This window comes from Panthera uncia (assembly GCF_023721935.1).
Source record: "Panthera uncia isolate 11264 chromosome B3 unlocalized genomic scaffold, Puncia_PCG_1.0 HiC_scaffold_1, whole genome shotgun sequence".
NCBI lineage: Eukaryota > Metazoa > Chordata > Mammalia > Carnivora > Felidae > Panthera > Panthera uncia.
In genome coordinates this window covers 86,943,474-86,957,736 of record NW_026057582.1, presented here as the reverse complement: position 1 = coordinate 86,957,736, position 14,263 = coordinate 86,943,474, and the positions used below count along the sequence as shown (strand labels likewise).

General features: G+C 39.0%; 2 pseudogenes; both read left to right on the top strand.

The window, feature by feature from the left end:
• Positions 1 to 380: 380 nt before the first annotated feature.
• LOC125910379 (52 kDa repressor of the inhibitor of the protein kinase-like) lies at positions 381 to 2,422 on the top strand (annotated as a pseudogene).
• On the top strand, positions 2,160 to 4,427 carry LOC125910377 (52 kDa repressor of the inhibitor of the protein kinase-like; annotated as a pseudogene).
• The last annotated feature ends 9,836 nt before the right edge of the window (positions 4,428 to 14,263 follow it).

Below are 14,263 nucleotides of genomic sequence, written 5' to 3'. Positions count from 1 at the left end.
TATTTCTTATTATAATTCATAATATCACAGGAAGGCAGCTATTAAAAGATGATATTGCTAAAAAGAAAAAAAAAAGAAATTATGGATTCATTCTTGAACTTACTTGCTGTAGCTGACAGGTCTCATGCCCAGTACCCTTATTAGCCTCCCATGGTTAAATTTTTACAACTAGTTGTTATCCAGCAATATTCTATACTTTGCCAGGCTTAACAAACAAAAAGTATATAGGCAAACTACCCATAGGTGGGACAGCAACCATAAGTTGAAGAATCAAACTATTAAGTTAGAACAAGATTTCTTACAACTTTGGTACTATTGACATTCAGGTGACACTGTTTGACATAATTTTTTGTTGTGGGGTGGTCCTATTCATTGTTAGGATGTTTAGTGGCATCTCTAGCCTCTACCTGCTAGATGCCAGTAGTGTCCCCCAACTCAAGTCATGTCAATCAAAAATGTCTCTAGATGTTGCTAGATGTCCCCAAGGGACAAAGCTGCCCCCAGCTGAAAATCCCTGGATTAGAAACAGAATTTTCCATGTGGTGTTCGTGTTCTCTCTGCTTCCTTTTTTAGAGGACATACTAGGGGATTACTACTGGGGGAGGTCATGCCTATCCTTTTTGGTAATAGACTTAAAGTGTTTCCTATTGGACTGAGATCCTCAGTTCCTCAGGAGCAAATGACCAGAGGCCTCCCTTGGTTTCCTTGCTGCATTGACTTTTTCATGGGGTGGCTCGTTAAAATTTTTTTTAATGTTTATTTGTTTTTGACAGAGAGAGAGACAGAGAGACAGAGCATGAGCGGGGAGGGGCAGAGAGAGAGGGAGACACAGAATCCGAAGCAGGCTCCAGGCTCTGAGCTGTCAGCACAGAGCCCGATGCAGGGCTCAAACCCACAGACAGCGAGATCATGACCTGAGCAGAAGTTGGGCACTCAACCAAATGAGCCACCCGGCACCCCAAGGGTTGGCTCATTAAAAAGATAGTTGATTTCATCAGAACAAGAAAGCAAGAGAAAAAGAGACAATGAAAGCAAGACCAAGTCAGTCTTTTGTAACTTAATCTCTGAAGTGATATCCATCAACTTTGCCTATTCTGTTCATTAGAAGTAATGAACTAGGGCCAGCCCATACTCAGGCAGACTCACTGGGGGCCGCTTTAGATGCCTGACTACACTGGGATGCAAGGGAGGTAAAAATTTTTTGAAAGTCTGCATGTCTAAAAAAGGTCATTTTTCTACTCTCATATTTAATCAATAGTTTAAGCATAGAATTCTAGGTTGAAGGTGATGGGCTGGCTCTCCTCCCCTAACCTACCTGAGGGCGAGCTGCCCTAAGAAGATAGGAAGGGGAGAGCTGGACCTGCAGGGAAGGGACACCTAACTCCTTCACAGCCCCCACTGCACAAGGAAGAGTCAGGCCTGTTCTTCTTCAGGCTCCCCGGGGGGACCTGGCCAGATACAGAAGTAGCTGAAGATTATAGAAGAGCAGACTTAAAAGATAAAACTTAGAAGAGACAACATTTCTGATTATGTGCCAAACACTTGGAGACCCCTACAATCTGCAGAACTAGTCCTTATAGGACAAATTTTTATCGTACAAGTTGTCTGAACAATCTGCATTATAAACATAGAAAGTGAATAAAAGAACTGAGTGAAGATGAAATCAGGACATTGAAACATAAAAACAAAAAAAAAAAGAGAGAAAAAAATTGATGAACCTTCTGTCCAGGAACAAAACAATCAAGACATACACAGCTATGCCTAGAACCCCAATGCAGGAGGTAAAGAGCTGGATGAAGACATTTTACCTCTCACCCTTGAAGAGAAGGAAAACAATACCTAAAATCTTTATTTGAAATTTTGATTCTTATGTAAACAAAATCTACCTCTGGAAGGACCTGAAGCTGATGAAATCCCATAAACTCTCTATATTCCTATATCTTTCAAGCATTGCTGAAGTGCAGGATAAATTCTACTGAAGAGGTCTTGAGAAAGCACTTCAAGGCACCAACTAACAAGTTCCATTGAAAAACAGCAAGAGTCAGACACTGGATCTGTGAGTGCTGCACTCAGGAAGAAACCATCAGGCAACTGAGATTCACTTTCCTTTCATGATCACTGGTGGTATGTGGACATAGTAGGGGAACACCCACCTGTTGATGAATCCATACCTGGGAAAAGAATTTGTGGGCTTCCTGCCCTATGAAGATAATGTCTGCCTTAATGAAGATAATTTTGGGTGTGTAATTTCACACTGTAATAACCGTGAAGTGGGGACTAGGGGACTAAATATGGAGTACTGTCAAGGCCAGGAGTACCATATGTCCAGTAGATTTCCATCAAAAATGAAAACTGCTTCAAGACTTTTAGAGAAATAGTCCTAAGCTCTCTACACACTCTGCTCTTCCTGTGCCTTAAATATGTGGTTGGCAAACCAGTGCCTGTTATGGCAGTATCAGTTGCATTGGGAACGATTGAGGAAGTCTGTTCTTTCACCCATCAATCACCACAACTCATATATGACAATGTAATTTCTGTCTTTTCTCAGAACAATGAAGAAAAGAGTAATGACCTGAAGGAAACTTGTCATTCTCAATTGAGAGACAAGCATGGTGTTTTTGAAATTTTTATAGATTTCCTACAAGCACTTGTTTTATGTTTAGATGGTATAGCGACATAAGTATTAGATGGAATAACTGTAACTGGCCGAGAATCTGTCCCTCTGCCATCAACAGATTTTAATTTTATTTTTGTCATTACTGTTCTTAAAAATAGCCTATCTTGGGGCACCTAGGTGGCTCAGGCAGTTAAGCATCCAACTCTTGGTTTTGGCTCAGGTCATGAAATCATGGTTTCAAGCCCCGCAGTGGGCTCTGTGCTGGCAGTGCAGAACCTGCTTGGGATTCTCTGTCTCCCTCTCTCTCTGCTCCGTGCCCCCTGGCCCCCACTCACGCTGTCTCTATCTCTCTCAAAATAAATAAATACTTAAAAAAAAAAAAAAGTCCTATCTTTTACAAGAGTCCTTGGACAAAATCCCCACATGACAAATCTTGGATGTTTTCTTTGCAGCTAGCAGCTTCTCTGCAGTTTTGCATTCACTAATAAGGTGATGGAAAACTCTAAAACTTACCACCGATTTTGGCTTGAGGAAGCCATAAATTTGATAACCAACCTGATATTCGAATGAAACTCCCTAAGAAATTCCACAGAGCTCAGCAAGGTAACTTGGAATCTCAACTAACCTCTGAGAATTACTATAAAAGATCCCTAAGTGTTGCAGGACAAGTAATAACAGGACAAGTTATTACTCAGGAACTTAAAGATATATTCTCAGAACAACACCTCAAAGCCTGAAAATGCTTATTTTGGGTATTGTCTGTCATGGGACAGCTCAAATTCAACGTAACAGAGAGCCCCATGCTGACTGACTTGTACAGAAGTGACTTAGCCAATCCTGACACACTCTCAGCCCAGCTTCCCTGTTAGAAAATCACATAGAAACACAGAAGGAAAGAGGTAGAGCTCCCATCCACCACTTAGGAAGCCCTCCATCTGCCTGGCTTCAAGTTTCTTCCTAATGTTTATGCATTGCTGAAAGTCTTGTGTATTCTTCCTGTGATTTGTTTGAGAATGACTGCTGTGAAAACACTCAAAAGCATCTCAAAAGCATTCCTGGGGAACACTTTGACAGAATGAAGGTTAAGGAACTTGGCTTTGCCTAACATAAATGTTTTATATAAAACATTATCTGTATTTAATGGTAGACCCATATATCAATCTCTACACAAACAAGTCAGTGCTACACAAACAAGTCAGAATTGCCTACAGATAATTGATAAACCATAAAAAAATACCTTTAAAAATGCTTAAAAATAGGTTTTCTCCTATGTTTAAAATTTGAAGGCAAAGTTGTAAGGTATATGTAGGCTGTTTAATCACTGAACATCTTTTTCTATGGGCCTCTTACTGAATATATCAGCCACTTGGTTGGTTTGAGCAACCACTATTTTAATGCTCACACCTTGAAGATATATTTGTTCTTCCAGAAGACAGTATTGCAAGTACCATATTTCATTTCTGCATGATCTCCAGTTCTGACACTCTAGGAATGTTTAAAATCATTTTGGATATAACATTTATTATCACTGAAGATGAGTTATCACTTCTTTGAAGGAATAAATTTTTGGGAGGTGTGGGAGGAAAAAATAGATTTTATAAAATGTTACAAAGAAATTTACAACTGACCTTTGACTAGTTGGGTTTTTAAGTATATTGTTAAAGATCTGTAATGTACAGTTAATGGAATTATCAAGGAAAGAAAAACGGTGAGCTCATTAAACAAGAGTGTCAGTGCAGGTTTTATCTTTGTTAAGTGAACCTAAAGGAACAAGTTACAGTTGAAGTTCAGATGGAAGTGACTGCCATTCTTGTTCCATATCTGGTTGTTGTATTTGTTATTTTATTGAGTGTACACCTTTCTGAGTCTTAAGCTTTTAATAAGGTATATGTTAAACACTTCTGTTTCATGATCAAACCAGAATCAGAGGCCATGGATACTGACAATTGGTATATCTATTTTCTTCTGTCTTTTTCTGTGACTGTATCTACTTCCTCATCTTGATCTGGAAAACTTACAAAAATAAGGGGCTTGTGGTTTATCTAGGAATAATGCAGAAAATATGGCTATTATTTTTAGTGAGGAAAGTCAATTTTATTTCAATCTAAATAATAAGTGAATTTTAATTTCATCTTATTTCAGTGAAATAAGCTTATTTCAATCTAAATAAAATATGGGTTTTTTTTTTCAAATTTGTTTTAAAGAAAACATTATTCCCAGATGGGTTCACTGGTGAAATCTACCAAACATTTAAGGAAGAAATCACACCAATTCTCCATAATCTCATCCTAAAAATAGAAGCAGAAGGAACACTTCCTAACTGATTCTAAGAGGCCAGAATTACCATGATACCAAAACCAAAGACATTACAAGAAAAAGAAACTATAGACAGACTCTCATGAATATAGATGCTAGAATATTTAACAAAATATTAGTAAACCAAATCCAATAATGTATAAAGAGAATTATATGCCATGAACAAGTGGGATTTATCCCAGGTATGCAAAGTTGGTATAAGATTTGAAAATCAATTAATGTAATCCATTACATCAATAGGTTAAAAAACTTACATGATCATATCAATAGATGCAGAAAAAGTATTTGACAAAATCCCACTCCCATTCTTCATAAAATCTATCAGAAAACTAGGAATAGAGGGAAGCTTCCTCAACTTGATAACAACTAACATCATACTTAATGGTGAGAACTAGAAGATTTCCCACTAAGATTGGGAACATGGCAAGGATGTCCCTTTCCACCTTGGCAGGGTGGAACATCACTCTGGAAGTCCTTGCTAATGCAATAGGGCAAGAAAAGGAAATAGAAGGTAAACAAATTGGGAAGGAGGAAATAAAACTGTCTTTGTTCACAAATGAAGTGATTGTCTATGTAGCAAATCTGAAAAAATCAACAGAAAAACTCCTATAATTGCTATAACTATTAAGCAATTATAGCAAAGATGCAGGATAAAAGATTAATACAAAAGCCAATCCCTTCTCAATTTACCAACAATGAAGTGGAATTTGAAATAAAGCAAGGTTCTAAATGGCTACACAATCATCCCAATGTCATTTATTTACTAATTCTTTTCCACATTGATTTCAAATGATGCCTGCATCATACAAAAAATTCCCATATATATTTTCAATTTTTAGACTCTCAAATACTATTTCATTTAAGTGTAGATTTCTGCATAATATACCAAACTGTTTTTACCATTGTAATTTGAAGATTAAATATCTAATTGGGTCAGTGTATTAGTAATTATTCCTGCATAGCAAATTACCCCAAAATGTAGCATCTTAAAACAACATTTATTATTTTCAACAATTTCTAGAGTCCAGGAATCTGGTAGCAGCTTAGCTGAGTAGTTTTGGCTGTCTCTTACAAGACTGCTGTAGAGGTGCTGGCTGGGGCTGCAGTCATTTCAAGTCTTGACTGGGGTTGAAGAACCCACTACTAAGCCCACTGCCATTGTTGACAGACATTAGTTCCTCACTTAATGTTGGCCAGAGGTTTTAGTTCCTTGTGATGTAGGACTCTCCATAGGGCTGCACACAACATGGCAACTTGCTTCCTCCAGGGGAGAGACTGGGGAGCAGGAGGATGCCCAAGATGGCAGCCACAGTCTTTTATAACCCAATCTTGAAAATGACATACCATTACTTTCGTCATATGCTACTGGTCAGACCAACCCTGGTTTAATAGGTTTTCAGATTTAACAAATAAAAATATAGTACTCCCAGTTCAACTTGATTTTCAGATAAAAACCAAGACTTTTTATTATACCTATGTCGCATGCAATATTGAAGATACACTTATACTAAAAAATATGCATTGCTTGTCTGAAACTCAAATTTAGTTGGGCATTCTATATTTTATCTGTCAACCTTACCCTGGTACAGTGTGGGAGGGGACAACATGAGGGTGTGAAAACCAGAAGACAGACAGAGATCATTAGAATCCATCTTGGAGCTGGCTACCAGAGCTAAGTCTTCCCTTATAAGTCTTTTTTTTTTTTTTCTGATCAGTTTCATGTAATTACTCTTCTAGTTGAACTGAAAATTAAGTTACCAAAAAAAAAAGTGCAGTTATAGTTTTGGGGGGATTTCACTGAATCCATAGATCAAGGCAGTAAAAATAGACATATTTATAGCATGAAGTCTCCTGATCAAGACTTTCTACATCCTTGGGGCACCTCAGTGGCTCAGTGGGTTGAGCATCAGACTTCAGCCCCGGTCATGATCTCATGGTTCACAGAGCTTACTTTGGATCCTCTGTCCCTCTCTCTCTCTGCCCCTCCCCAGCTGGTGCTCTCGATCTCAAAAATAAGCATTTAAAAAAAAAAAGACATTTTACAGGCTCTACTAAGTTTTATATTTTTATTCATCTAGATTCTGTATATTTCCTATTAGGGTTTGCTGGTATTGCTGTTTTGATTTGAGATTGTAATAATTTTACCTATAATATTTTGAACAGGTTGTGGTTTAAATATAAAAATGCTACTGATTGTTACACATTTATTTTCTAAGGTTGCCTTAGTGAATACTCCTCTTATTTCTTCTTTTTAAAGTTTATTTTGAGAAAGAGAGAGAGAAAGAGTGAGCATGCACGGGCGGCAGCGAAAGAGAGAGACTCACAAGTAGACTGCGCGCTGTCAATTAAGAGCCCAGGCAGGGGCTTGAACTCACAAACTGTGAGATCATGATCTGAGCCGAAATCAAGAGTTGGACGCTCAACCAACTGAGCCACCCAGGCGCCCCAAATACTCTTTAATTCTAATAACTTTTAAGTTGATTCCCTTAGGTTTTCCGGTATATTGTGTCATCTGCAAATAATAATAATTTGCCACCTCCTTTTTAATGTTTAAACCTCTTATTTTGTTCTTTTGATTGATTACACTATAAAGCAGTTATCACTTTTATGACAAAAATTTAGGGCTAGGAAGTCTTCTGAATTGGGTAAAGTAATATATCGGAAAACTATTCTACACATTTTATTATTTAAATTGAGATATAAATGTGCTATGCTGTTTCCAAACTACCTTCCCCAAATGCTTAGAACCAAAACTTGCAACATTAAAAGCTTCCCAGAATTTTTGTTTAAATATCCCATATCTGCATTGCAACAGAGTCTGCCTTCCAGACAGTATCCTGACTTTTTCCTTACTTAACTTTTCAGGCAAAATGTTCAAGGAGGACTTTTCACAGTACTTTAGACATGTCACTTCCCAAAGAATTTACTACATAATAAGCTTTGGATCCGAATCACACTTGTAAAGATAAATAAGAGCAGAGTCCTTTGAAAATCCAGAATATAGGCCACAGCACAAAAACAACATAACCTAAGAGGAGAAGGAAAGACAAGGAAATGAGAGACTCAGCTCTCAGGGGAATGCTACATCCTTTGCCAGGCATTGGCTCCCATTCTTTATTTTTGGCTCCCATCCTTAACAAGAGTTGTTAACAATCTCTTGAGCATTGGGAGTGTCAGGTTTCTTTCCCATGAACCACTTAGGAGTAGCAGTCTGGTGGAAAGGGGAAGCTACAGGACTTGTCTTTTTTTTTTTTTTTTTTTTTAGTGTTTATTTACTTTTGAGAGAGAGAGACAGACAGAGCGTGAGCAGGGGGAGGGGGAGGGGCAGAGAGAGAGGGAGACACAGAATCTGAAGCAGGCTCCAGACTCCAGGCTGTCAGCACAGAGCCCTGACGTGGGGCTCGAATTCACGAAAGATGAGATCATGACCTGAGCCAAAGTTGGATGCTTAACCGACTGAGCCACAGGCACCCCGCTACAAGACTTGTCTTGACTTCATGTCGCTTCTGCATAGTAAGCACGCTGTTTTTACTTAGATTGCATGCTACACAACGATAAAAATAACATGTTTTCTAAATATGCTTTTATTTGTAATTCATAAACATTTTTCTTTTTATGTATTAATTATGATTCTGGAGGAGGGTTGCAAGGTTTATGAAAATTGGTGGGGGGAGCTAAAGCTCTCCTAGGCTACTCCTTTGTGTTACCAAGACTATAAAATAGCACTCTTCTTTTTTTTTGTTTGTTTATTTTAAGAGAGAGAGAGAGAGCACACACATAAGCAGGGGAAGGGCAGAGAGAAAGGGAGAGAGAGAATATCCCAAGCAGGCTCTATGCTGTCAGCACAGAGTCCCACATGGGGCTTGATCCCACAAACCCTGAGCCAAGAATCAAGAGTTGGACACTTCACCAACTGAGCCATCCACGCGCCCTTATAATAGCACTGTTCTAAACTGTATACAAGTATGAAGCTTAAAAAGATATAATTCTCACTTTCAAAAAAGCACAGTCCAAAGGTGCAAGCAAATAGGTACAGAGAAAATGCAGAGTGAACAAAGAAGGTGAGTGAGGTAACTGAGGATTATAAGTACAGTACAGAATACTCAACCTCTTAGGTGCAAATGAAAACATTGATGTCGAGATCTAAGATTGATTTTTAAGCTCTGCCTTAACTCTGTGTTGATGATGGCAAAATATTCCTGTGCAGTGGAGGATAAGAAAAAGGAAGGAGATGTGCTTTTTTCTAACATAACCCAGTGACACGATCCTAAGCCATGATGAGCCTGGAGAAGCACCCACTCCCACAGTTTATTATGTAACAGCTTTTTGGGAAATAGGTAATAGGAGGTATTTTGAGTCCTATGGAGAGTTCAACTAAGGTCTGAAAACTGGAAAATGATCCAGATGGAGTGGCTTCAATCCAACATGTATTTATTGAGTACATCTGTATCAGGCACTATGTTGGGGACAAGACATGGTCTCTATCTTCCAGTCAAGGGAAGAAGTTTTCACCTCTGTCATCTCAGAATCACACTCAGGATCTTACCTGCACATAGCAACCTGAGAGGATCCATCAAAATAAGTGGTCTTGCATTTCTAGAAGCTTCTTGTCCTTAAGATGTGTCCTCCATCTGAACAGAATACAAAAAACAAAATGTAAAATGTGCTGCCTTGTTCTCCTTAACTCTCAAATACCCAGCCCGGGGTGGGGGAGGGACCACTAAAAATTTAAGCTGATTTTGCTATTGCTCCATAGAAGGAAAGAGTTAACAGCAATTTTTAACTTAATGAATGCCAAGTGTGAACTAATTTGAACCAAATATGCCAGTCCAAGCCATTCTGTTGGGCAGTAGATTGGAGCAAACTCCATCGTAGCCTGGTTAAGTGACGTCCACCAGAACCCAAATGCCTGGGGAGGAGCAAATTAATTAACATTCTACACTGAACTCTTGATTCTTATCCATCATCCTGTCCTCCAAAACTTCTCTCCCTGCAAGTCTGCACCCAAGAAAATGTCAACCTGTGCGCCCAGCCACTTGCTCAATCCAGAGACGTTAATGCATCTGCTCTCTGACCTCCCACATCCAAGTCCTATCAATTCTACCTCCAACATATCTTGAATCCATCTACTTTTCTTTCTCCTAACACCATCCTAATCCAAGTCATCTATATCTCCCACCTACAAAACTGGTGTTACTTCCACCTTGACCTCTATCAAATTCCTCCGCTAGAGATGTGATTTGATTTAACTTGTTTTTTGGATATTTCTCCTCTCAGAATGTAAGCTCCATGAAGACGAAGACAATGTCTGATTTTCTCCCCTGGGTTATTGCTAATGCCTAGCATATAGTAGGTGTCAATAAAACTTGTTGAGGGGCACTTGGGTGGCTCAGTTGGTTGAGCATTTGACTCTTGATTTCAGCTCAAGTCATGATCCCAGGGTCATGGGATCAAGCCCCCAATAGGGCTGGGTGCTGAGCGTGGAGCCTGTTTAAGATTCTCTCTCTTTCCTTCTGCCCCTCTTCCCTGATTGTGTGCTCTCGCTCTCTCTCTTAAATAAAAATTTAAAAATAAATAAATAAAAATAAAACTTGTTGAGAGAATGAACGCATGAATGTTTTGTAGAATCCCTTCATGACAGAAGTCCTCTTCTCTAAAACAGTTACAGCTCAGAGTCCATTCTCTTAAAAGTCTTTTTTCCCATCAGAGCCTCATGGAACCAATTCTTCAGAGAACTGAATCATTTTTCTTCTTTCAGGCTGATTGTATGGTGACCTTTTAGCAGAGCCTTTTAGGAAGAAATCAGAGTAAGAGCTCTGATAGAGCATGACTAAGGAAATAACCCAGGCTCTTTTCTAAAGCTTTGGAAAGAAGCAGAGACATTTTATAGACAAAAACACCCTCATAGAAATAGAGCCTTTGAGACAATACTGCCATCTGGTGGCAATAATCTTAATCTGCAGGCAGCCAAAAGAACTCTGCTTTGCCTTTGTCTAAAGTTTTCTGAAATTTTACAACCATGGTTTGTTTTTGTTTTTGTTTTTGTTTTTGTTTTCTGGTGTTTCTCATTTTATTTTATTTTATTTTATTTTATTTTATTTTATTTTTATTTTATTTATTTTCAATATATGAAGTTTATTGTCAAATTGGTTTCCATACAACACCCAGTGCTCATCCCAAAAGGTGCCCTCCTCCATACCCATCACCCACCCTTCCCTCCCTCCCACCCCCCATCAACCCTCAGTTTGTTCTCAGTTTTTAACAGTCTCTTATGCTTTGGCTCTCTTCCACTCTAACCTCTTTTTTTTTTTTCCTTCCCCTCCCCCATGGGTTTCTATTAAGTTTCTCAGGATCCACATAAGAGTGAAACCATATGGTATCTTTCTCTGTATGGCTTATTTCACTTAGCATCACACTCTCCTACAACCATGGTTTTAACCCTGGTATGAATCTCCTTTGATCCATCACAACTTCTATTCTGGAAATTTATGCCTTCAAGTTCTGGGAAATTTCCTTGAATTATTTCTTTGATGTTTTTCTCCTCACCATTTTCCCTGTTCTTGTTTTGTTTGGAATTCCTGTAACTTGGATATTAAATCTCCAGAATTGATCTTTTTTATCTTTCTTATCCTTTTTCTTCCACTTTCCTATGTGTTTTCTTGTAGGTTTTTCTTTTTTTTCTTTTTTAGTGTTTATTTTTGAGAGAGAGAGAGCAAGAAATAGAGACAGAGCACGAGTGGGTAAGGAGCAGAGAGACAGAGGGAGGCACAGAATCTGAAGGAGGCTCCAGGCTCTGAGATGTCAGCACAGAGCCTGATGCAGGGCTCAAACTTACAAGCAGTGAGATCATGACCTGAGCAGAAGTTGGACACTAAACCGACTGAGCTACCCAGGTGCCCCTGTACTACTTTTTAAGAAGTGATGATTTTGGCTCCAAAAAAGTATTGCTGAAAATCCTGTTGATAAAATTAAACTTGAGTTTATTCCTACTGAGGGAGAGCACTAACTGGACAGTCTACTAGTAGCCTCTCAGAGGGGGAAGAGCAAAGTTGAGATATTTGTGAGGTTCCGAAGACTGGTTTAAGGCGGGTCTTTCAACGCTACCACTTGATTAGGATTGAACAAAGATAATAGTTAGGGATGGAGGACACAGCAGGGATTTTGAGATGGGATCAGAGTCTTGAGGGATAAACTGTCACCTGATGCTACAGGTTAGCTAACCCGTTTGGTGTTCATTTAAATGGGCTTCCTGGGCAAGGAAATTCCCAGAACAAAGTTATTTCTATCTTTATTGCCCTGTGAAAGGGTTTCTTGTAATAGTAAAGTTCTGTTGGCGACAAGATTGAAACAGAAGTTTTATAAATGTAAACAGTAAGTTGTGTTAGCCTAGCCGGTTTCAGTTCTGAGGGGTCTCCTCACCTTGCATTTTCCTTACTTTTTGTTGACTTTTTCGCTGCTACTATATTATTTTCAATTTTACAAACATATTTTTTTCTTCTGAATGTTCCTTTTGAATATGTTCTTTCCTTTGTGGGACAAGGATATCTACAAGGATAGACAATAGGGTTTCTTAAACAAGTTTTCCTACCAACTTCACTGCCTCTAGTTTCTCTGCGTTCTTTTTTGTTCATTTTGGTCTCTTGCATGCTGCAGGCTTTCCTTGATTGCCTGAGGGTAAGCCTTGGCTATTTAAGAGAGGAAGACCGATAGCAGGGGTGAGGCAGGATAGGAGGTTGGGTTGGTCAGTGTAGGATGATCTTATTAGGATTGCAGGATTTTGCCCTTCTGGGCCTACCAAATTTCCCCAGTGAGGAAATCATCCAATCACCTGTGGACGGAGGCAGGAATGGAGTAAGCCTGGCTGCCAGCACTCTCAGAGCTGAGATGAAGAGGAGACTGATATGTCTCACCATCTAATGCTGACTTCCACGTAATTCCCATTTTCAGTACAGTATCCCTGTCCTCAGCTACCCCTCATATTTTTTCTCACTTACACTCCTCCTTTCAGAGGTACCTAGTACCTCTAATGCCTAAGCTGTCCTGTGGATTCTGAGAATTGGCTTGCTCTGGCTTCCCTACTAACAGCTTAGTGAGTTTCTACTCTGCAAAGTCAGGTCCCACACTTCTTCCTGCTTTATGGCTTCCAAAATGTGGTTGCTGTCATCTGTTCACCAAAAACTTATGCATTTTGAGCTTACTGTCTTTTTAGAGGACTTTGGATAAGCAGCAGAGTTAAATAAATGTGTTCATTTGATCACATTTAAGTAGGAGTCTGCATTATATTCCTAAGGCCCCCTCTAATTCTGAATTCTCCTATTTTAAGTGCATTTTCATTGAAGCAAGAGTAACATAGTTGGGAATGATAACTGAAACAAGTACCACTCAGGAATCTCATGTCCAAATTGATTAGGAGAAGACAATTTTTCTTTTCAGTAATCAATCTGGGGAGGCTCAAAGGCAAAATTTGAGGAACTATTTATATGATAAGAAATGCACATCTTGGGGTGCCTGGCTGGCTCAGTTGGTTAAATGTCTGACTTCAGCTCAGGTCCTGATCTCACAGTTTTGTGAGTTCGAGACCCGTGTTGGGCTCTGTGCCGACAGCTGAGAGCCTGGAGCCTGCTTCAGATTCTGTGTCTCCCTCTCTCTGCCCTTCCCCTGCTTGCTCTCCCTCTCAAGAATAAACATTAAAAAAAATTTTTTTAAATGCACATTTTGACACAGAGTAGATGAAATAATCTTTTAATAACTGAACCTGAAACCTTATTATACATTTTAAGAGGAGCAGGGGTGGAAGAGAAGTTGAGGAGGTCTGCAGTCTCGTTCTTGATCCAGAGTGCAATAGCAACCTACCATCAGGCTTTAGGTAGTGAGATAGTAGGAGAAAGGCAGTGAAAGGAAAGATGTAGGAAACTTTGGTATCAGCTGGAAAGATAACTGAAGGAGGAAGAGACAATACCCAAAAAACAAGGGTTTTTTGTTTTTTAAGAAACAGGAAAGTCAGTCTTCTAAAATTCATAGAGAATAGCATGGAGCCTGATTAGCCAAAACAATACTGAGACACAAGAACAAAGAACAAAGTTGGAGGACTCCCCTCCCAATTTCAAAACTTCCTACATGGCTACAGTAATCTAAAAACCGTGTGGTACTGGCATAAGGACAGACAAAAAGACCAATGAAATGTAACTGAGAATCCAGAGATAAACCCATACATTTATGGCCAGTTGATTTTCAACAAGGATGCCAAGACCATTCAATGAGGAAAGAATAGTTATCCATACTGCTACCTCATACAATATACAAAAATTAACTAAAAATGGATCAACAACC